General features: G+C 37.1%; 1 long non-coding RNA gene across 1 annotated transcript in view; it reads left to right on the top strand.

The window, feature by feature from the left end:
* Positions 1-4,488: 4,488 nt before the first annotated feature.
* Positions 4,489-24,595, top strand: part of LOC141467770 (uncharacterized) — a 63,564-nt gene continuing 43,457 nt past the window's right edge. The window contains exon 1 of the long non-coding RNA XR_012463334.1: positions 4,489-4,677. This is a non-coding gene — a long non-coding RNA (uncharacterized lncRNA). The remainder of the gene's footprint in view (positions 4,678-24,595) is intronic.

Here is a 24,595-nt window from a genome sequence, read left to right as displayed (position 1 = left end):
TCCTACAAATACAGCTGTTAACAGATTATTTTAATTTTGACTTGTATAAACCTTGCAAAAATTTTAGAATCAATTAGCTGAAAATCTTGGATTTTTTCCTAATGTTATCAGTTCATCGGAATGAGATGTTGATGAGATCCGAATTCCTCACCAACAGTCTTGTAACCAAAATCAAGTTTATAAATATAAAACAACTAATAGCTCAAAGTATGCATGAATTTCAGTACATATAGGTCAAGAACATACTGAATCTTAGACAGTTTTTGTAGCAGTTAAATTGCAGCCAAATTATCTAACTTATACACCAAAACTTGACTCTAAACAGAAAGAATGCCTGCAGAGAAAACAGGAATAAATTCTCCTGACTTTCACTAGTAATGGGATCCCAGCTTTCTCTCTGCCTGCTGAAAATCTTCCCAGTATCTCATGTGGTTTCATTCACTTTATCTACATAAATAGCTAGAGGAGATAGAGGAATGAGAAAAGACTCAGCTGGAAAAAAAAAAAAAACCACAAACAAAATGAAACATAAACCCCAAAAAGCTTCCCCAAATCAGTTATGATATTAACAGCTTTGCTAATGAGTTTTCTTTATGTAACTGATAGATCCTGCAACCTGGCCAGCTGGTTCATATACAGCACAGATGACTTGCTCAGGCAGCATTTCAGCAAGTTTCACCCCTTCTGGTGCAGGAGATGAGAACAAACCTTCCTTCACAACCCTCCTGTACCACACGCATTTGAAAAACTCGTGTTAGCTTAGGGACGTTCTTAACAGAGCTATAAAACCATCTGCAGAATATATGCACACACTGCAAGTGATGTGCATGTTTCCAGGCTCTAGTAATTCCTCTCCATGAAATGGCTTTTTGGGTGCCCTTTGCCCACTTGCCTGCCCTCAACGATTTTCAATGACTTTGCTTCTTCTCTATCTTTTTCCAGCTTCCCCGGTATGTCCTAGGGTTTTTTGACTCATTTCTTCTTTTCTGATGCATTACCAACATGAGGGATTTTACTAGCAGTGACTAATATAAGATTTAAACTTTAGCAGATACCACCTACTGCTGAATTATAAAAAGCAAAGGTGTATAGAACAGCAAGAATTCTCTGGCAAAGTGCAAGCAAATGCACAGTCTATGCAGTAATGTTCAATTATTTTCCACAGAAAGGAAAATGGAAAGGCTTAAAAGTGCTGGGCAACATGAAATCTACATAGTACACACAATAGAATTGCATTTGATTTTCTAAGGAAACAAAATGTTTTTAGAAGTATCCATTTATATAATGCAACACATCAACACACAAACTGCGTAACTGCCTTTATTCTAAACTTATCTGAAAGGTGTTTATCTGGCTTTTTGATTTTTGCTTTTCTAAATGTAGCATGCATTGCTAAAAAGAAGCCAAGGGGCAAATCTCCTCCTCCCCCCAAATAGTTATTGAGCTTATATTTACGCAAGAAAAAAAAACCCTAGCTCTTTTGTGAAGTTGTTTGGGAACACACCCCATATGAGAGGGTCAAGGCCATCCTACTTTTTCCCCCTCATGCCATAAGCTCTCTAATAATTCCAAAGAATGAGGAAAAGCTATTTTAGTGACTACCATTTCTAACTTACTTCAATCATCTCTTTTTTTTCCTAGAGCTCCTGGTCAGGGGACGGTGAAAATTCTTAGAAACAGGACCTCTATTAGGCAGGACTTAAGTGTCCTTACCAATCTTTGCTAGGTCAGGCGAAAAAAAAGCCCCAAACCCTCACCCTAAACCTGAAATAGAAGTCCATTCTGTCAATGGATGGAGTCACAGAAGACTGCATAGCAGTAACCATATAGCCTCCAGACTGTAACAGCCCTGTTAGTACAGCAACATCTTGTCTCACATCTTAAGCATCATCACAATGACAGTATCTGCAAAGTAATGTTATTTTCCACAATGTGGTAATTTTATGATGCTCTCATTCTTTGGCTCTTACAGTTATGTATTCTTCTCTAGTAACAAATAATGAAGAAGTAGTTTATTATTCAAGGAGAGTTAACATGATGTAGCCTAAGTCTTCATTTTGATTTCTTCACAATAGAGATAATAGGGAAAATAAGATGTCCACTGAAATACATGAATCCATGTAGATGTACTTACTTCTCTTGCTTCAGACAATTATGAAGCTAAGTATTAATTTGGTATCTGAAATACTTTATGAGTCACAAAAGCGTCTGCTTGTATCACCAAAGTCTTTGAAACGTGGGTCAAGAACTGCAGGTAAATAATCAATGTTCCAGGTGCTCTATATTTTCCTGAAATTCACTCAATGATTTTTTTGAGGAAAGAGCAAAACAATACTAAATTAATTCAGATGTTTATTCCCTCTCTTTAAATAGCTTTTCAGCATTTTAAAATCAGAAACTGACATTCATGAAAAAGATGTATTTAAGACAAGTCCATGTACTGGTCTTAAAACCAAAGAGTTTACTGCTCTCTGGAGTAAGGTTTCTTTTATTAGTATTTCTTCCCACTTTAATTGAATTAAACAACAACAAAAAAAGTAACCAAAATTATGAAGACCACCAGCACTGCGAAAAAAAGAAAATGTCTCCCAGGGTTTTGAGTTCTCTCTCCTCAGTGTTCTGGAGTCCAGATGTGCAAAGCCCAGTGGAGCTGAAAACATTTTTGGAGGGAGGAGAGAAAGTTTTGACGCTACTGCTGTGGCCTTATTTTATCCAAACCAGACAATTACCTCTCTTTATCAAGATTAAAAAACCAAACACCACCACCGCACCCCACCTTTTATATATTATTACTAAACATTATTTTTAAGTGAGCCTGCTAAAGAAAAATAAAGACTCTGCATCTTAGCCTTACAAGGCCGCCTTCTTAACTCAGAGTAGAACGCATAGGGTATTCATCTTCTTTGAAATGCTGTTTGTCAGGTAAGTACATTTTTTAAAATATATTTTTTTCCTGCTCACATATTGAGCAAACACATATTGATTTGCTGCAGCAATACCAGGTCACATTCTGCAGAGGAACATTCCCATATCTTAGGCAGCTACACCTGGAATATGGTGTTCAGCTAAGCGATGACAAGGGTGGTCAGTGAGGTGATGATAAAAGTCTATAAATAGCTTAAGAGGGTGCACTCCAAAGAGGAAGAAGCATTGTTTTAAGGTGGTCTGAACAAGTTTGACTGGTAGAAATGAAAAGGTGCCCTGACACCCAGAACCAGGCATAAGCCGCTGAATAGGAGCTTGTACGTTGTACGAACGCCAGCAGGGCGATCTGTCTGTGCTTGGCCTTGCGCACACCGCAGGCATATAATGAATTCACTATTCCAGAATAATTATTCTGGTAAATTTCCAAGCATAGTTAAGCCCTTCAACTGCTAAATTAGGCCCCAAGTTCAACAGTCCACCAACAGGAGCCACACGCTCAGGGTATTTAGAGTTACACTAGACAAAGTGCTGGAAACATAGAAGAGGAGATAAACCTGGCCAGGGAGGAGGGTGGACACAAGCCCTGGCAAATCTGTCACACCTCTACTTTCTGTGGCTCTAGGAATACATGCATGTGGGATTTGGGAAAGGTCTTTTTAATAAGGGTTAATTGGAGAAGTATGTCACACATGACTGAGTACCGTTTCAAATTACAGCTCACTCTGGCATAACTAAATCAAGGCAAATGATAGAACACCAAAATAGGGAGTAGTCAATCTTCTTCCCTCCTATTTAGTTTTTATAGTTCCATTAGTCTCAAAATTACCAAATATCAGCAATTATATATTTTATGGAATTTGTTGCTTCTTTGAAAATATTAGTATGACCACAACATAACATTCCCCAGAGATCCAATAGTTCTGTAATATCTATTTTCTGTTGTCACTCAAATTATAAATCTAGGCTTTGGAACTGCCAGATTCATTTGTCTGGCTTATGTGATACATGAACTCAAGTCAGATGATCCTGAAATATAGCCCTTTCTGGGCTTAAAAAAAAAAAAAAAATCTAGAACAGAAAAAACAACCATGCTTTAGCCAGCCAGAACAGAGTTATTCCCATAAAAATCATTGTACGGTCTGTAGCACTGTATTGCTCTAAAAGTCGATCCCTGAACCTGAAGAAAGTCACTTCAGCTTCTCTGTGCTGCCCAAGTTAACTGCAAGCATTTCCTGACACACAGAACGCAGGCAGAAAAAGGAAAAACGTCGACTTGAGAAAAGCACAGCTTCCAATCCCCACCCACCAGCTTCAGTCAAAGGGATGACTTCAGTCCCTTTCTTAACTAATCCTGTCACTGTAAAATCCTACAGTCATTCTTCCACACATAAAGGGAAAACGGACTCACTAGGAGGACCTAGACTCTTTCAGCTTGAACTGTTAACCAATGGTGGAAATGCAAGAATGCTGAAGTTGTTCCTTCGGAGCCAATAGAGTGGATTTGTGTGTCCCACATGACTGTGTTTCCCCTGTCTTTCACATGGGCAGTATTTAGTTCAATTCAGAACTGCAGATAGTATAGCGTGCAGAGCAGCAATGGGATGTCTGAGCACAAGTGGCTGACTTCCAGGCGACTTCAGGAAGCATTTTTACATTTCTCCTGAGTTAAACTGGGATTCTGCACCCTTGACATCCTCCTACCCTCCTTGTCTCTGCAGAAGGAGACAGCGATCTGCACAGCACAACAAAACTGTGAGTACGCGGTCTATTTATTTTTATTTTCACCCAGAAAAGCAAATCTCCTAAAATTGTCAAAATGCTGTGTGCACTACAATCGACGGTTACCTTTTCTTATAAGATGAACAAGTATCTAAAGTGCTTTTCAAATTCAGAAATATTTCTTGCATGCTTCAATAAAAGAAAAAAAGAAAGAGTTCTCCTCCAGGGCAGCGCCTGCATGCACGCTGCATGCCACACTGCTTCCTGACATAGCCAGCGTGCTGCTTTGTTCATAAAGAAAAACAAAGACAAAAAGCCCTACACATGTATGTTGTTCACTTTTATTTGTACTCTGTGTCTAATCAGGCCTGATCTGTCCCCAAGGGGAAAAAAATAAAGGCAAACTTTAACTCCGCCAGCAAGGGCAGCCCAGACTTTCCAGACATCTGACAGTTATTATAATTAGCTATGAAAGACAGCGAAGACACTTTGGGGCAAATAGCTCTTACATTTGGAACAATGAAGTCGAGCAAGGTTCCCATCCCACCCCTTCCACAGGGGGAGGGGGAGAGGCGAGCCAACGGGGGGAGTGTTAGAAGCGGGTTATGGCTGGACTGAAAAAACACAACTAGTCTAATATCTGGACTCACTCAGCACAAGGAGAGGCTTTTTGATAAGCAACTTTTAACTACCTCTAGATTGCAGCTTGCATTCACTCCAATTCCTGGTGGGGTGGGAAAGGGTGTGGGGCTCTTCGCAGCATAACGTCAGAAGGTCGGGGTGGAAGGGGCAGTGGGAGCGAAGCGGGCAGAAAGAAGAGAATATCCATAGCAAGAGACATTGCAATTGCTTCCCAGAGCTTTGCTGGCCAGATCTCCTTAAGCCCAAGTTGCTTTCTGGGCAAGATTTATGGGAGTTCTCAAACAGAAGCAACAGACAAAGCAGAGCTTTTTTTTTTTCTTCTTCTCCGGAAAAGAAATTGAACCCAAATGGATAACTGTATAATCAGGAGCACTGATTTGTATTTTTGTTCTTTTTTTTCCTTTATGTGTTCATAAGACCTTTAATAAGATTTGTCCCCCTCCTCCTCCCCCCTCCCCCCCTCCCCCCCGGCCTCCTCTTACCCTCCTCCCCTACCAAAAGTTAGATTCTGAAAACTACGATCAGAAGGGAAAAAGCAAAGACAATAGAAATCTGACTCGGTCCTGGCTGGGCTGGATCTCTAATAAAGCATGAAGTGAAAACAGTTTCTAAGTGAAAGATGAGCAGACTTCTTTTTAAAAAAAAATTAAGTGCAATAAGGAGAAATTGTTGAAAGATTCCAGACGCTACTAATTATGGCTTAAATAAATCTTCCTGGACAGATGTTTGCTTGCTCCCACTGAGGTGAAAGGAACGTTAAAAGAAGCATTTTTTAAAAAAGGATTTGATGTGAATTTTTTTACATATGATTTTTTTTTTTTTTTAAATACACCCTTTTATTCTTTGTCTGCCCTCCTGTTATCTCCCCCTCCCCCAACCGCCGCCCACTGTGAGCTGAGACACCTGAAGGCTAGACATAATGATCAACAGAGCACTGCGCTCGCCTGTCTGGATTCCAGCCAGATTTTTTTTTTCTTTTTTTTTTTTTTTTCCCCTCCACAATCAAGGAGCCTGCACGCAATGCACGGCAAGCCCCTTGCTCTGCTATGTGCAGATCAGACAGAAGTCTGAACCGTGCTGCAAGAAAGATTAAAGACAAACACAAGCCTTTCCTCCTTATGTCGGCCAGGCTCGGTTTCAACTTCATTGTGATTTGCAAAAAATATGAAATAAGAAACTTTGTAAACATATATCCATGTTATTGTACAAAACATGCCCATATGTGCACACACTTTCCAACACTGTAACCAGGGGCATCCACTGTTTCCCATTTTACAGCAGTTTCTACTCTAGCTTTACAGCCAATGCAGTATTTTATGTTAAGTTCATGCATCACTTACATAATTGCCATGTAGCTCTCAAATACTGTGTAAAGATTTTGTATACGTATAAAATATACTACATAAAGGCAAATAGCTAGAGTATGGAGACCTACATCTGAAAGGCGGTCAAACTGAAATACTTGAACATATTTAGGTTTAGAGAGATTAGTGAGATCTCCTAGACAGTTTTAAGCAAGGCAGTAGCGAAGTGCTTTGCGAGTAGGTTGTCTTCAAACCAAAGAACGGGAGCGTGGCCGGGGACTATTTTAGTTAGCTGGCCTTCAACCGCTGGCCTTCCTGTTGCCACAGCCCAGAGTAACGCCGACTGGCCCAGTATCATCGTGCCAGAAAGTTGGTCTTGGGAATGCAGTACTCCCCAAAATAGTTGCTCTCCGTTTGGTGTGGCTATGGGTGGGGTTAGCAGATACATCCAGGGAAAAGGGAGATTCAAAGCATTTATTCTATTTAATTTGTAAATGTATGCTGTGTGGGCCTATTTTCTAAAAGTTTTTGGAATTGCATTGTTTTCTGGTACAAATTATGGCATGATACGAATGGTGATTAATTTTTGCTTGTCAATATGGACTTTGTGTGAAAAAGACTTGAAGAAAATACAGTTTTATACACACATGGAAATATACACATGTACACTGCTTTTAATTTACTCCCTGAAAACGCTATATTTTAGTCACACTAACAGGTATCTTAATAGAAAGATAGGGGTTTTCTAGGTTTTTTTTTCTTTAATATTGCTAATAAACACTATTTGAAAAGGAACACAGCGTAGGTATCCCATAAATTTAGTCTTAAAAAAAAACTTCCTTTCCAAATAGCAGCAGAGACATACAAACAAAAGGTTGCATGAAACGGCAACAATATCCACATGCAAGGTAAAAGTTCTAGAAAAGACAGAAATTTAGAGAAGGAATTGAGAGCTGCGGTCGAATTTGTATTCCTGTATTACTTTTTTTAAACAAGGGATTTAACACTTTTCTGAAGGAACATTTTATATAGCTTATATGAAATCTACAAGCTAACTCAACAAAATGGTCATATATGAGAAGTATATACTTGTAAATTACATGTATATGTATATACACAAGTTCAGTAGTATTAAGCGCTAATTTCCTTTCTACATTTCCTGTTATATTACGCTTGAAAAAATAAAATTTGTCACTTAACGTTTCTCAAATGTATTTTGCAATAATGCCTGCAGCTACATTTTGAAGTGCTGACTTTTATTTTCTTAAGGTAATGACAATAAGCAATCATATTTTTATCCATTTCCTAAAGACTGAAATCCTACGTATATCAATTCCTCTAAACTTCAGAAGTGATTTACACACTACCTTGCATTAGAAAGTATATTTCAACCAGCAATTTATATATTGTTTGTTAATGCAAAAGTAATGACTAATCACATAAGACTTAAGCATTAAACCTGAGCATATGAATACAGGGCCCTTGCCTCCATGTTTAGTTTCACACTCTCCCCTTCTCCCAGTAATGTCTCTTGGTTTTTGCGAATGCTGGGTGTTCAGCAGCTCTTACTAAAGCAGGTAGGAGATACAAATGCCCAGCATTTTTGTAAATGTGGCATTACTCTCCAGCTGCTGTTGTCCAGGCACCTGAGATTTGGAGCTATGTGTTTTAGCTTTCTATGCAAAGAGTTTATTTACCTAAATGTGAAAAATTCTGATCTGTGGTTTTTTGCTGACATCCTTAAACTTTAAATAGTTGATGTTGAAACAAAGCAATCATGGAAGCTCATGCATATTTATGACTCCACTCCTTAAAAATTTGATGTCTGTTACAGCTCATCTCTTAGCCTATGGCCTCCAATTAGTTGTGTAAACTCCTCCTGCTACTAGCACAAACTTCAGGTTCTAATTTCTTTTTTTAAACTCTCCTCTCCCCTCTTCCCCCCATGCTTCCTCTAGTTGCATCTGTTTGTTTGACCCTTTCCTAGTTCAAGCAGAAGAGCAAATTTTAATCATAAGAATAAACCACACAGGATTACTTCCAAAACTTTCAAAAAATTGGTTGTTTCACATATACCTTTGCACACCAGAAGTAACTTGAGAGCCTACCAGAAACATAGGCACTCTCAAAAAGGTAACGGGGTCAAATGAGCTCATGCCTTACAGATAGGAAGAGAACTGCACGTTGCATTTTTATAGACAAAAAGCACAGAGTGTTTTAATGTAAGCAGATTTCTGTTTGATATTTTGGCAAACTGTTGCAAAGACCAAACTACGGTTGAGCCAAAATGACTTTCGGCATGGTACAGTTAGACCAGATGGCCACGTGTTCTTTTCTTATTTAGATGAGACTTTTCCTTTCAATAACATCTTTCTTCCTGACCTGCTTAAAAATTCCAGCGAATGAAATCAGCACAGGATTTTCAATTCTAATTGACCATGTGCAGAGGAAGGGCCAATAGAGAAATCAGTAGGGCCATTGTAAGGCACACTGCATCAATCTCCCCTTTGTCCTGAATCTTTTCTAGCATGAGCTAAAATAATTAAGAATATTTAATTTATATTATTTGTACAGCAGCAAATCTAGTCGCGTTCAGGCAAAAATCATTGCAAGTGCCTCTTTTACAAATGCGTGCAACGAGGAATACATATGTCTATCACACACCAGACAAACAGGTACTCAGCATCATTTTGTTGCCAACTATTTAAGAAAAAGAATTAAAAACCCTCAGGCAGAGAGCAGAAAAAAAAGAAGGAAAGGTGTGGGTGAATTAAATCATGAACTGTTCTGCTTGCCCTTTTTAATGAAGTCAGAAAATGCGAAGAATAGGATACTTCTCAAATTAAAAAAAAAAAATTAAAATATTAGAAAAATATAATTTTTGATTATCCAAAACACTCACCCTTAAAACATCTGTAATCTTCAATCACCATTAATTTGCCTATATAGATTTTACACACACATACCCCACCCACGCTATGTGGGTTTGTGATCACAGTCTCACTTGTGTCTGTGTGATCCACTTGCAAAGTACAGATTGTAAATACTGTACATATCACACAGACACCTTAACTACAGAAATATGCACACAGATGACATTACAGTCTTACCTATTTTACTTGGATTTAGTAAGATAACTGTGGAGTAATATAACAGTATGTATAGAGATTTAGCAAGTAGAGTGTGCAAAAGATGCACCAGGTCCTACCCATATGTTTACATAAGCAATGGATAAGGTAAGAGGGTAAAATGAATCCTTTAGAAAAGGAGGAGGGGGAAAAGACCAGTTGAAAGCAATACAGAGCAAGCTCGTTTTTGTTTTGGTGTTGGGGTTGGTTTGTTTGTTGTTTTACACAAGGAAAAAAATTAGCAACAGATTTCTTATTCCTGCACTATTTTGTACAAATTCCCTCTACTATTCACAGTTTAGTTTAACATTACACTTGAGTGGTTGATGGTTTCAGATTATCACTATAAGCTTGAATCCAGAAACAGCCAAACAGCCCTGGAAAATCATTACCGAAAGATAATTGTGAAAATGGTTTCAATAAGTTATGCTTCTTTTCTTAAGTTGAATCAGCTCTTCATTAAAACCCCAATCACTTTTTAAATGTAGGGTGAAAAACAATCCAGGAGAAAATGCAGTGGGCAGCATGGCCTTTGCTATATGTCAAGCATGCAGTCCAAGTAACATGTGCGTGAAGAAACATGCCTGAGAACAGAAAACAAAGCACAGACTTTGGGACTGGCCAGGCAGACGTGGTAAAAGGTCTGGTTTCAGCTCTCCAGCAAGATGCTTTGTAGCCTTGGGCAAATCATTTAACTGCCTGGCTTCTCATCTACGTCATATTAGTAGAATTCAAGTTTTGAATGTGTGATTATTATTGTGAGGTTGGCATTGATATACCACAGCAAAGGGTACTGGAGACACCTCAGATGCTTGAAAAGAATATAAAATCCCAGACAAAACAATAGCGTTTTTTGTTGTTGCTGTTATTAAATCAACTCATTTTTGGTGTGGTATTTCTATAACTAGACAAGATACAGAGCCCGTTTCTCAAAAGGTTCACATAACTCAGTCCTAGCTAAATTTTCTTAAGATGTTCCTTGTACTTGAACTTTCACATTTTTTGCTAACATGCAACAAAACATCAGAATATAGGATAAAGGGAAGATACTACTCCATTCGTAATGATTCTCTGTAATCAACACGAAGTGCTGTCATGGAAGGCCTAATTCTAAAATGTTGAGTCCTGTAGAGTAATGGCTTATTGAAGAGACTGTCCCATGGTACCAGTGAGCCTGACTGCAGGCTAAAATGCTGCACTGTGTGACCAGGAGTGCCAAACCTGAGCCCTAGACATTTACCGCTCCAGTATTTGTGCACCGAGGGTCTGATCTTGTAATGGTGTTGAGCGTGTCCTTACGTCTAAAGCCTGAAGATGATCCAGTGGACCACTTCCATGCTCAAAGTTCAGCGCAAGCTTCAAGCATGGTTCTGAAACAGCTCTTTAATTTCTACAGAACCCTTTGCCACAAGTAAACACCTTTGCTGGGTTCTGCCCACTTCACTGGCAGTTGTTTAATTGTGCTCCCTATTTCACCTTTATTTTTCTATTGACAATTCATTGATCCCCAACCACTGAACAGACCAAGAAACCCTTGGCCAGCGACTCTAAAAATCACTGCACAGGAAGAGAAATCAGCGGGCCTGCCTGAAGATGGTTTCACAGAAGATTTTTTTCAGACTGCCATTTTGTGACTAACTGAAATGATGACGTTGCACACATGGAACCAAAACTTTGTTTTCCCTTTGTGAACAAATAGGAGGGATATTTGTGCAAAAGAAAAACATAGTTTTCCACCGAAGGTTTCCATTAATCAATATTCATGCACAGTATGAAAGAAACACTCAGACTTTCAGCTACCTCTTGTCAGTTCTGTTCAGGAGTTATAAAAATTAATTAAGAAAATGGCAATGTGGCAGATCTGCTGGTCATCTCAGCAGGTTGGGGTAGTGAGAAGTGGGTAAGAGGGAAATATCCTGTGTGGAAGTACGGCCTCGTGCAGTGCTCAGAATGGGGAGAGGAAGTCAGTAACATGTGCACAGTTACATGCAATTGATGGGCTGTATTTCACCAGTCTATTTTTACTGTCAAGGCTCCAGACTATATTAGGAGTCTATCCAGTCTCTTAAGCCATGGGATGTGGATAATGGGATCAGATAAAATGATTAAAATCAGTTTGGTCTCATGATTTCAGCTAGTAAGCGTAATAGATGCAAAACTGAAAGACTTAATTGTATGATAAAAGTACAAACACCTCTTTGTGTTTTTACCTCTACATTTTTCCAGTTTAGAGAAAAAACTGGTGAAGGTTTGTTTGTTTGATTTAAAAAAAATAAACAGCCTAAAGAAAACAAAACAAAACAACCCAACAATGGCAAGCAAGATAATTATTTTCTTGCAGCATCCCAGTTGAAACTGGCTTCATCTATCCAAACAAAAAAGCTCACAAGTTGTAAAAACAAAATTTATACTGCCATCCCATGAAATATTTTACATAAAGTCTCTGGTTAAGAATCTTCAGAAAAAAGGATGCATTTAAGTTACTTACATAGCTTGATAACTGCCTTTTTTTAGAGATAAAAATCTGATAATTTCCCGGAATGTCTTATCCATCCACTGTGTCTGTGCTACTGTTTTCAAGCATTTTTTTTTAGTTCATTTGAAACTACTATTCTAAGAGAATAATTTGCAAAAAAGAGGATTTTAAAAGATGGGAAGTCTAGTGCATGACAACTGTGAAGAAAAGCAGTTCCCAAGGTTGATTAAAAAACATAGAAAGGGTTAAAATTTCAGATCTTTATGTAAGAATTAAAAATGAAAGGAGAGTTAAAAAGGGGGAGAAGGAGGGTGTGTGGGGGGGAAGAGCTAAGCTGCTGGTGACTTGAGTGTATTTATGGATTACTATGTCCTGAAAAGAAGAAAACCAGAGTTGTAAGATGACACTGCAGGGGTTGTCTGGACTTTTCACCAAGTGTAAAGTCTGTTTAGTCAGTGTCTTAATGCCTAATGCTGACCTTTGCCCTCTTCACTCCTCCCTGCTCCAGGTGCAACATTTTTGCAAGTGCTTTAACATTATTGGAAAGTTTGTGCAGGTTTCACACGCTGCAAAGTGCACAGAGCATTCTACAGAACAACCACCATTATACACGTCCAACATCAAGGCTTAGCACATTTTTTATCCTAAGAACACACAATGATTTGTTTTACACATTTTCCGTTATTAGTTATTACTGAATTAAATTAACAAAAACAAAAGCTTCTTTGTAAGGGTATGCCATTTGCATAATTCTATACAGCAAGATAAAGTTTAAACTCATGTCACATACTCCCCAGCACTGTGAATTATAGCAGGAGTATGCAACATATGCCGGTAATGTTATTGATCTCTGTTAAATTAATTCACTTTGCTATGGAAATGGCAGACAAAAACAGAGCCCATTGCTACAAAACAGCCAAGGCACTTCAGCTGATTTTCCTCAGAAATAAACTGATTTCTTGTACAGTTATTAATTATATTGGGGCTGATATAAATTTTAAAGAAAAACACAACAGTTTTACAGAGTAATTATAAAAAGAGCTAAACGCCATAAGGTCTGTATATTTTCAATTTTAATTTACAAAAATAAGGAATGTAGTAAAATATATATTAAATATGAGGTGCTATAAATTCTACAGCTCTCAGTGATGCAGATAATATAAAAGATGGCACACACATATGTAATGTTTATTCATCTATGCTTTATATTTAGTAGATGGTTACTAAGATTTTTGAGGGCTTGCAATTTGACTTTGCTGGGGAGAAAGCATAAGCTGGGTACCATCATCTTTGAGACCATTACAGATTTCATGTTATTTCCAAAAAAGTTTACCACGGGTATTTCCTGCCACTGTGGGTAAGGAACCCATTTTCCCCATTCATATCGTGTTGCAGGACCAACAGCTTCTTCAGATGTGGACCTGGTATTTAAGATCTATAAGTTTTCCACCGTATGATACCATGTACTAAAATGCACTCTGTAGACTGCGCTATAAAGCTTACTGGAAATACAAGACTGTCCAGTACACATTTTCTGCACTTTGTGATCCATACCAGCTAACTATGCTTAAAAAAATTTTAGAAATTATGATTTAGACATTTAAAAGCTTTAAATAACTAACTGACTTCCCCCACATTCCTTCCTCTCTGAGCTATGCTGCAAAATACTCATTATGTTGAAGGAAAAGAGGAAAAGGATTGGTTTAAAAGAGGTGAATAGCAGCAGGTAGTCTTTATGGAGAACCTTACTAGTCAGAACTGTCTAGCCAAAATAACCCAGGGTAACACCTCTTTTAGCTACAGCGTTACTTCAAGGTGAGACTTGCATAAAAAGAGGTCTGATGAGGGTTTACACTTAGGGAATTTCCCTGACAGAGATGTGCTTGGATCTGGAGTAAAGCATTTATATTACTGGATTGTCTTTCAGTTATGACAAGCAGCCTGCAGCATACTGCGTCTTTCGAAAAGACTATTTTGAAGTTTCCCTATGACATCTATAGATAAATTAATTTAAGCCATCTTCATTATCTAGTTTTAAGGGGTCTGATTCTGGAGGAGTTTTTTCTTTAAAACAAAAATACCTTTTACTTCATGGATCTTACTACACTAGTTTATTCTAGGGATAGGCACAGGTCAAGGGATCAAAATATTCTGGGAAGTGTCCTGAAAGTTTTGTCATGTTCTTTGATTTTATTTGTAACATTTGTACTACAAGAGAATCAAGAAAAAAAAAATATGAAAAGTCGTTTATTGCATGACAGCCTATTTCTAGAGCTGGGCAGCTTTATCTCAGCACAAACAGTGCTCCTGTTCACAGCGCAGCTGCTAACAACTCATCAACACTCCTTGTTTAAGAGAAGGGTACAATTAGAAGTCAAAACTTTCAAGCAACCTGAAATGTTATTATTGTAGTAAGCTACGCAACTGGATTTGATTTCTAGCCAGACTGTATCCCTTTGCTCCTGACACTGTTTACAAGACATATTTAGTGCAGGTGGTACTCTCCTTAATTTCACTGAAGGTCAAGTGTACTTGTCATAATTGTATTTTTCGCACAGCTGAGAATTCAACTGCTTCTGTAGACTGAAAACAGACATTGTTTCTATGAAGGAAATACATAGCACTGAAGAGTCAGACTCGAAACAAACAGAATTAAATAATTTTTCACACTGTTTTCTGCTACTATCTCATCAAGATCATCACTTTTGAGGTTGCTGTGTATGAGTGGAAGCAGCCATTGGGTATTTACACTTAGAGCTAACTTCAGAATCCTTTGTCTGGAAAACATGGTTTCATTTGTCCTGCTCTAGGTGGCTACTATGAATATTTTTCATGACTGCAGTCTAAGATGAAGTTCTTGTCATGTTTGTAAATGATTTGACAATGATTTGCAAGTGCACAATTGAATAAAACTGAAATAATTCAATTTTCTAATTTAAGTAGAGAAAAAAATAGGTAACCAAAAATATAAATTCATTTAGTCTTCTGCTATTTTGGAAGATCAAAATCACGTCTTTCAGAGAAGACTCAGATAAAGCTTATTCTCTGTAAAATCTAAAATGATTTGTTACAGTTGTTGCACACCATACCAAAATCTGCACAAAAAAAATAGCATAGTAGAAGTAAAACACTATCCTTGTGTCTTCATTCATTCACCCTTATGAATTATCAGCCCCTCCTACATGCAATAAGTGCACCTAAAATACAGGAAATTGTCGATTGAACCTGCTTTTTCTGAATGCATATTTCCGTTATCCTCTAACTTACAATCAGTCCTAATGCCTTCACTACACATTTTATCTGAAGAAAGGAAATTAAAGCAAACCATCTCTGATTTGTGCTTGGTTTCAAAGTTCCTCTCCATGTCAGTTGAAACAAGCCATAACAAAACCCAAAAGAAACCCCAGGTGTCTCCTTCTGTAATTCTTATATAATACTTCAGTCTTGCATAACATGTAAAAAACAGTTTTCTTCCAGTAAATGACTTCCTAATACATCATATGCATAGAAGAGAAAAAAATCTTTCCTTCCAGATCCTGTGCACCATCAGGATCAGAGCTCAGGTGTGCTCCAGAGCATTAGATCACAAAATTCTAAAACTAGAGATAGATTCCCCTTGTGAAATCCATTTGTTGGTGACCTGCTTCTAACTCATCTCTTCCATCCAACCTGCTTTTAAGCCACTCTGTCCTCAAACTCTGTATTCCTCTGCAAAGAGTGCGTAAGATGTAAAAATCCAAACTAGTTGACATAAATATGAAAAGTCACTCCAGGTAGGATGAGGTTTTCTTATTTTACTTAAAAACAAAAATGCAAGTAAAATAGTGCCTTTTTGTGAGGCAGTTCATTTTCAAAGATACATAAATATTTTTATTAAACTGACACAAGAAAGATTAGGACTTCAAATCTACATTTAAATTATTAGTGAAACTCAAATAAATTCTCATATGGGAAAGTGCTTAGTATCTCTTTCATAATTTTCCTACTTGCAAAATTACAGACAAGCAAAATAGCATGGTAAAGCAAGCATTGTCTCCCGAAATTTCAGTAAATCAAAATATGGGTTGTTGTTTTTTCAATCTGTGGGATTCATCTGACATCTTGTTTCTAAATCTAAGCTGCTTCTTTCCTCACCTCATTGATGACTCATGTATTTTATATTTTTATTTATTTATTATTATTAAATTTTACTGGTTTATTTTATGGTTAAATCCACATTTCAATTCTACAAAACACATTGCTAAAAAAAAAAAAGAGGAAAAAAGATTCCTCTAACCAATATCCTCTGCCAGTTTTGTATGCGTATTCAGGGAATAAAGTTTATATAACTTCATTTAGAAAGTCATTCATCATGACTATTCTATCAGTACCAGTATTCTAGCTGAATTTTTCAGGGTCAGTGGCAAAATTTGATAAAATAAGATATTTTCCATAATAAATAAATAAATAGAAACTGTTGATCATGTTAATGGAGGAAGTGAAACCTGAGTTACTTAAACTGATAAAGTTCATGTCCTTTTCAAAGAGGAATTAACAACTTTTTTGCTGAAAGACTGGTTTAGATTTGTACAACCAAAAAAATCCTGAACTGTAAGAAAGAAATAGGTCAAAGGAAATGGGGACTAACACTGAATGTGCATCAAGTTCATGAATATATTTCTTGGTTGCATAACTGTGAGTTGGTTCCACAAGGGAGATGGTAACACACCTGTACCCATTCAGGTCATTTTGTAGCAACCAGCACAAGGGATCACATTTAACATCATCCCAGCAGGCTTGAATGGGTTAGGACTCCATTGTGTGTTTCCAACACACATGAAGATCCTTGGTGGAAGGAGACTTACGCCTTGCACACAGATTAGGAGAACATCAAGGCCACTGAAATCACCAGAGGGAGTTGGCTGAATTCACAAACTTTTTATTGCATTAAGACTTAGCTCTCTAGTTTGTTCTCCTCCAACGGCCCTCTGCTGGGTAACACACTATGCAGTGCCTATGTCCTATCCTTCCCTTCTTTGGGATTTACACAGAACAGACAGCAATGATTTCCTGCTGGATGCCCTCAGGATTCACTGCGTGTTTTGGACATTGCAAAAGGAGAGCACAGTCAAGAAAATTTGAGACTTTTATGGGAGAGGGAGTTGTGGCCTTTGGCTACAAGATCTTAATGAGCTTCCTGCTCCTTTTTTCCTTAGCTCTCTACAACAGGAGGTGGCAAGCATAATGAAGGCTAGAATTGTGCATCCCTCCTTGCCAAAGATTTGTCATCCAGTATTTTTAAATTTAGAAACTTAGCTTGGCTGGCATTTCTTCTACCGCACGAATGTAAAATAAGTGAGGTTAACATAGCGTGAAAGAGAAATGTGGGGGAGACCTACTTCTCATGTGTTCTGTTTGAAAACTCGTACTTTATTTCATGACAAGCAATAAGATTCGCTGAAAAAGGCATTCTGCATTGAAAGATATTGGGCATTCTACAGTATATGAGAATATTTCTGAATGAAAACTTTCTGTATTGTTTTCCATTTCCTTAATAAGGCCTCAGACTGTACCAGCTGTCTAAACATATTTACAGTCTCTCCACACTGCTGCAATCCCACTGCAGTGGAATTTGTGTAAGAGTCAAAGGTAGCATAGTTGAAGAGGTTTTGGTTTGTTTTTTAAGACACAAGAAGATAGCCATGCATTTTCTGCAAACATAGCTAGAAGTTTGCTACAAGTATAGCTGGCTCATTATAGAAACATTTGTTAATCTAATTTAGAGATACAACCTTTCTGAGTGTCTGCTAGCCACTTGGCAAGCTCTTTTTTTTTTTTTTTTTTAATTTTGTGCTACATTCTGCAGTTTGCTTTTGATTTACCTACTTTGTCCTCTACTGCCCTCTTTTTCCATTTTTTTCCTTTGTAAGATGCTAGTTGAGCCACAAAAGCAAACCCTGTATCTCCCAGTGTATTTGCCAAGTTAATTTTATGTTTCCTTAATTGTTTAAGTTGGGGAAAAAACCTACACAATACAACAACCCACATTTTGGATCAGATTATACATCCACATCCTAAGCCATGAGTTAAGATGAGATCAGATCAAGCTTACCTAAAAGCAGATAAGCAATTACTGAATAACCAATAGACCGTATTTATCACTTGAATAAATTGCTCAGAATTTGACTGTTAATATCTTTTCTGAAATTACTATTTGGAGGATCCCTCACCCATCCTCCAGGAAAGACATCTGGCTAGCATTGAATGGAGTTTAGTGTTTGAACATCCCATCTGGTTTCATCATGTTAACACATGATTCCAAGTCATTCAAGAAGTATGAACAATAGATATTGTATTCCATATAGTGCCATGTGGATTTAATCTTTAAAAGATGGTGGCACTGTAGAACTCAACCTTTTAGTTAAAAAGTCAAAACATTTCATGTACTGAAAACTTATTTCCAATAGCCTCAGAAAAGCCTCACATTTTATCCTACTCTAAGAACGACAAGCAGACAGTCTCCCTCATACAGTGCCATTCCCATTCTTACCTATCATAATACCTATCTTGATAAATCAAGAACACATTTCCTAAACATGGCAGTGAAAAGCAACATTAAGACAGACTTTTTCATGAGAATACTCATTATTTTCATCCTGAAATTACTTCCAGATTGCTTAAAAACAAATGCAGAAGTTTTCTGTGAGGCAAATGGAAGTTGGGCACCTTTGCCTTCCAGTGGTGATAACTCTATCTTTCACTGAGATTAGCAAAATCTACAAAGTCTCTCTTCAAAACAAACGGTGAGTAAGCATTTTCTTCAACAGACCAGCACTAATCTGTCTCAGTGATGCTGAAAGAACATCTCATTTCTCTTTCTTCTCTTTAATAAAAATTCAAATTTCAGTTAATAACATTTCTTATTCAAACACTTATTTTCCATTTAATTCTTCATAAGGGTGATTGACCCATTGTCCTGTAACACTGATCTTAACAGGTATTTTCTGTATTTATTAAAGGATCCCTAGTAGGAGCAAATATCAATAAGTGAATTATTATGAGAACTTAATAGAGCTGATTTCAGACTGAGAAATAATCATAGAAGCTTCAAATAAAAGCAGGTATTTAAGTATTTCCTAGCTGTCCTTTAAGCCACCTAATAAAATTAGATTACTTCATTTGAGCACTTTGGAAAGTGAATGGATTTTACCTGCTAGGAAAAGAAGATGGGGAAGTAAATACAAAGATTTGGGAAAGAAACATGTTTTTAGCGGAATGAAGCAGGGAAAACATGCTTTCAAATTTGTACGACTGTGTGACAAAAATCTGTGGTCGTGTCATTTTTAAATCAGATTGCTGAATCTCAACTCACATTTTATTTTCGGACTTAAGATTGGATTTTTCATCAAAAGTCCCTAGAACTGGACCAGGAAGAGGGACTAGTTTATCTTCAAAACTGTGAAGCCGGAGTCAGAGCTGTGTAACAAGACATTATAGATTTGGCTGATGAGAAAAGACAAAAAGAATTCTGTGGAGGCTGATAAAGGAGATTAAATTACACCATCCAACTTTTCCTGAACTCTGTTGAAATGTATCCTTTCTTTAGTGTCACCATAATTACCAGCCAGCTCACAGGCTGAAGTAAGTTAGACAAAAGTGAGCAAGAAAAGCAAAGTGGATCTTATAAGGATTTTCACACCAACACCTAAATCAAAAGTATTGAAGAAGCTACTGATGATGCTTAAAATATCACTTTGCATTTGAAAAATTTGTTTACCTGCTGTGTTGTTTCAGTTGACAAAACCTATCTAGAGGATCAGGACTACTGTATTTGAAAATGGAACAGGCAAGGAAGGAAGAAATTGGTTCTGGTTTACTTTATGGAAGTGAATGAGATCCTTGTGGGACAAACTGGTTAAGTTCACAGCAAAATGGGCTTGAAGGTTAGCTGTACTAGCTGGAGATTTTATTTAAACTTATGGAGATCATATAGATTGTTGAACCAGTAGACTTGAGGATTCAACAGTGTCATTTCCAGCTGACTACAGCAGAGAAGATCCTGAACTCCCAAATTCATGATAAGAACTATAAAATGCAAGATTGGAATAGGGACGATCAAACTTTGCTCTTTTTAATGTAGTGTCCAACTGTTCCTACCATCTCTAATAATTAAATTATTAATGTATTAGTTACTGTGTTCATTGATGAGCACATTGGTTTTACAGAACTAAAAGAGAATTGTTCATTTCATTTGGCAACACTTCTATCAACTCTTTTCAAGTCATTCTGGTTGAGAACTCATTCAGCTCAGATTCATGCAAGCTATAGCAGACAGCCTGTGTCAGAAAGTCTTCAGAGTCTGATTCAAGTATTCTGTCTAGAAAGGCATTACTTTTGAGTACTCAAAACCTATTCATTCAGTTCCCTGTGTTGGCAGGCACAGAGTCTCCAAACTACACAATTCTTTTCTGTCTGTAATTATTAACATAGAAAATGTTAAGAACCTCCCTCCATCATCTGTAACACCTGAATTACTACAAGCACTTGTCATGCACTAAACAGAAAAAAGGACACTGAAATAAGGGACTTCAGGAAACTGAAGTCTTAAACTGAGTCTGCCTGAAAACACTTTTAAAAGATTTTAGATTTTTGTGGCCTTAGGACATGAAAAGCATGTAAGATCCTTCCTTAAAAACAACTAAAAAAAACCCCTGTCTTCTAGAATTTAGGCAGTTGGTTAAATATTGTTGGTTCCATAGAAGCATTTTGCACAATTTGATTTTTTTATAGTCTTTTCTGACTTCTCAGACAAGATTGAGAGTTACAATTGGTTCTACTCACAATTGCTTTTACTTACGACGTAGCAAGAAAAATTCAAGGATGCAGCAAGAGTTCCCAAAGGAGACAAAATTCGTTCAAATGCTTTACTGCAAGTTAAACCATGCTGGCCTAGCTAGACAACACAAACTTGGTGTGAAATAATCCTCAAGATTAGCAATACGTCCATTAAAGAGGGCAGTAATACAGTGCCTGATGGAACTTGTTTTAGTAAATTAGCTGGCTCTCTGATTTGCAAGAAAGTCTGAGATATTAATGGTAATTTTGTAGTTCTTGAATGGAGCAAGGAGTATTTATTTTTTAGAACACTGTATTCAATCATCTTGCTCCTACCTATGATTAACTTCATAAATAAAACAGAACGCCCTCACTATTGTATTCTGCATTGGGGGGGGGGGGGGCAGAAGTATCTCAGCAGTTTGATTTCAGTTTCAGCATTAAGAGAAAAATAAGTGGCTTTATTGAATATGTCTACTCTTGCTGGATATCTACATAGAGCTATGACAATTAACTGAAACTAATGGGTGGTCCTAATATGAAGCCTTGCAAGGGCATTCTGAGTTCTAAATTGGACTTTGATTATTTGTAACTCATGGCTAGCCCTATGGAGGCTCTAAATATGTTATGATCCAAATAACTAAATTCAAACTTAAATCTCATCTCCCTTCATTAATGTAACTAAGACGTTTTTGCACTGCAGACATTTGAAATCTCCCTCTCGCTAATACAATCTTGTTTTCCACATATAAATGGCAAGTTGCCAATTAGGGAAGTACATGTGCTGTGATGCAAAGGAAAATAAGTAGATATGTCTGTATGTATTAACTACAAGTCAGAGTATTGTCTAGTGCAGCTGGAGTGAAAAACCACTCCAAAAAAAGCTAATTACAACTCCAGACTTTATTATTATAAGCATAAGCTTTTGTGAGCTAGACTTACACTTCTCACTACATCTTATTTCTTATTTTTGTCTCACTTTTTTTTTCTTCTTCCACTTATTCAAGCTCTTGAAAATAAAATTGTGTCAAAGCTATTAAAAGAGAAAAAAAAAAAGTTATAACAAGGTAATGTACCAAACTACAGAAAAAACACCAAAATTCTCTTCGTTCATTCCATTACCTCTATGGGTGGGCCTTTTAGTTCCTTCTAGCCATATGTAGAACACAATTCCAACATAGACATCAGAATTTCATTAAAATATCTAATAAATAAAACTCATTAGCATTGGTTGAAACACTTTTGCAAAGCTTCCTTTTCCCCTTCTTGGGGAAGGAAAGAACAAATTACTGGTGAAGCCAGAAGGAGACCCAGGTTCATCTGGGGTCCTGGTTCCAGATTCAGAATCATGTAATGTGAGAAACTCCTCTTTGCTTACTCCCTGACTGCCAGGCGGTGGAAAGGTATTTTAAGATTATTTCCCTTTATTCATTGTACTATAAATCAAATCAAATTGAGGCTATTTTGGACATTGTTATACAATAAAAAAGAATCTAGGCAATTCTATATGGTAAAGCATACACACAGTTGTATATCACCCTCAAAACCTGGCAGTAGTAATCAAGATCAGGATACTGAGGAAAACATATGAAGTTAACAAAACTAACAAACCCCATATGTTGTCTTTCTATCTGTATTTTCTGTCCAGGTACTGTAAGTATCTTGACCATCCACAAGGTCACCATATTTGTTGACACTGCTAAAATAAAAATATAACTATAATTATGTTTTATTCATCCTCCTCTCTAGTTAAGAATGAGAGACTTAGCATAGCTAAATTTTGTGGGGTCTGTAATTTCCGTATGACTGTGCTGCAATCTCTCCTCCTGAAATGCTTGGCATCTTCTTGTGCCACACTACTCAGCATAAGCTGCTTTTCTGTAATTCATAGACCACTTCTGTACAGAACCATTGCCATTTTTCATTTGCAAAAGGAACTATATGAAGTGATAGAACTTTCAGTAATGGAAAAAAATGTGTCCTACTTTTAACTTAACAGAAAGTGGCATTTCAACTTATAGCCTTGCCAGTGCTCTTGTTAGTAATGTGATGTGATGTGTCATGTAGGTTGAAGTGAAGTTGTTTGCCTCGAGGATCAAGTGCCACTTCTCACCGAAAACGTAAGAAGATTTCACTTCATGTTTGACTCCTAATTCACAAGTAGTGCAGTCTTTGAACATCAGCCTTTCCATCAAGCTGGAGATGGTGATTCATGAAGTTAAACTTCATGTGGGGTTATACCATTTTTAAAGGAAACTCCTTCAGAAAACATTTCTAAGGATTAAAAGGGAATTTATGGTCAAAACCAGACACATTGACTCCAAAATAGCTGTTTCCCATTCAGCAGCAATTGAGTATTTTAGACAGATCTCTTCATTCTTCCTAAATTTCACTGAAATTTAATATGGAACAGAACTAGTTTTGAACTCAAGGTTTTGTGGGCTGGAAAAAGTGAGTTTTCTGCTTACCTGTGGTCATGAAATATTTATCAGTTCACCAGTTAAAAAAGTAGGAATGAATGGCATACAGTGATTCATTTCTATACGTGAAGGACTTAATATAAATTAGCAATCTAGCATTCAGTTGTCACATGTATTCAAAATATTGAGTCATGTTACTTTATCTCACCCTGATACAAGCATAACAACAATGTGGCCTCCAATTGTTATTTAGTGTTTAATGTAATGGGCCAGAAGTACCTCAAAGTTGCTTGGCATTATTAACAACGCAAGAACTAAATGCACAATTGTGGGAAACTTTTGCAAGAAACTCTATGTGCAACAGTATCTACTGCATAATTTCTAGTAAAAAGCTTGTGGTCCATTTTGGACGAGTGCAACTACTTATGCAAATTTTTCAAATTAAATACCCAATAAAACCATTTAATAAAACATAAAAGTGCCCTAACCAGTCCTCCAGATAAAGTAGTTGATTTTAATAATAGAACTATCACATCCCAGACCCATATCTGTTTTTTCAGTATTTTAAAAGAGAATTGCAATTGTTAAGAGTTATGCAAATTTATTCAGGGGAGTGGAAGGATGACTTTTGGGCTTTTATTAGTGCACTTTGGGGGGGAAGAGGGAAAGGAATGAGAGAGTCAGCTCTGTATTTAAAATAATTCTTTTGCTGCCAGAAGATTTTGCCATCACAAAATAGGCAATACCTGGAACAAACCAGACAAGATAAAGATCTTGTCAGCCTCTGCTTATGGCCAGAGCTAAGCAAATGCGTAGTTGACAAGTCTTAAGAGATGCTACTCTTGTTGAAAAGTATCTTCAACAATTATCAAAGTTATGGCAGGTTGCCATTTTCCTAGTCATGGAAATGTGCTGTTTGGATGTCAGGCATTGCAGGTGACTTCTCACAAAGAAAACCTCCAGTTTTCACAGGAATTCGACAGAATAGACTAGCTATTACCAGAGTCTTCGCTTTCTATTTTAAATCTTTTTAAGAGGGCTAGATATACCTTTGGAAAAAAAATAAATGGGGAATGCTTGAGAGGATGTGCAAAGATTGATCTATTTGAGGTACGGAATGAAGAAAAAAAAATATCTAGGAAGTACAAAACCTGCATGTATTTTGAG

The sequence above is a fragment of the Numenius arquata genome, chromosome 8, assembly GCF_964106895.1.
Source record: "Numenius arquata chromosome 8, bNumArq3.hap1.1, whole genome shotgun sequence".
Classification (NCBI taxonomy): Eukaryota; Metazoa; Chordata; class Aves; order Charadriiformes; family Scolopacidae; genus Numenius; species Numenius arquata.
This window is presented reverse-complemented; position numbering and strand designations above follow the sequence as displayed.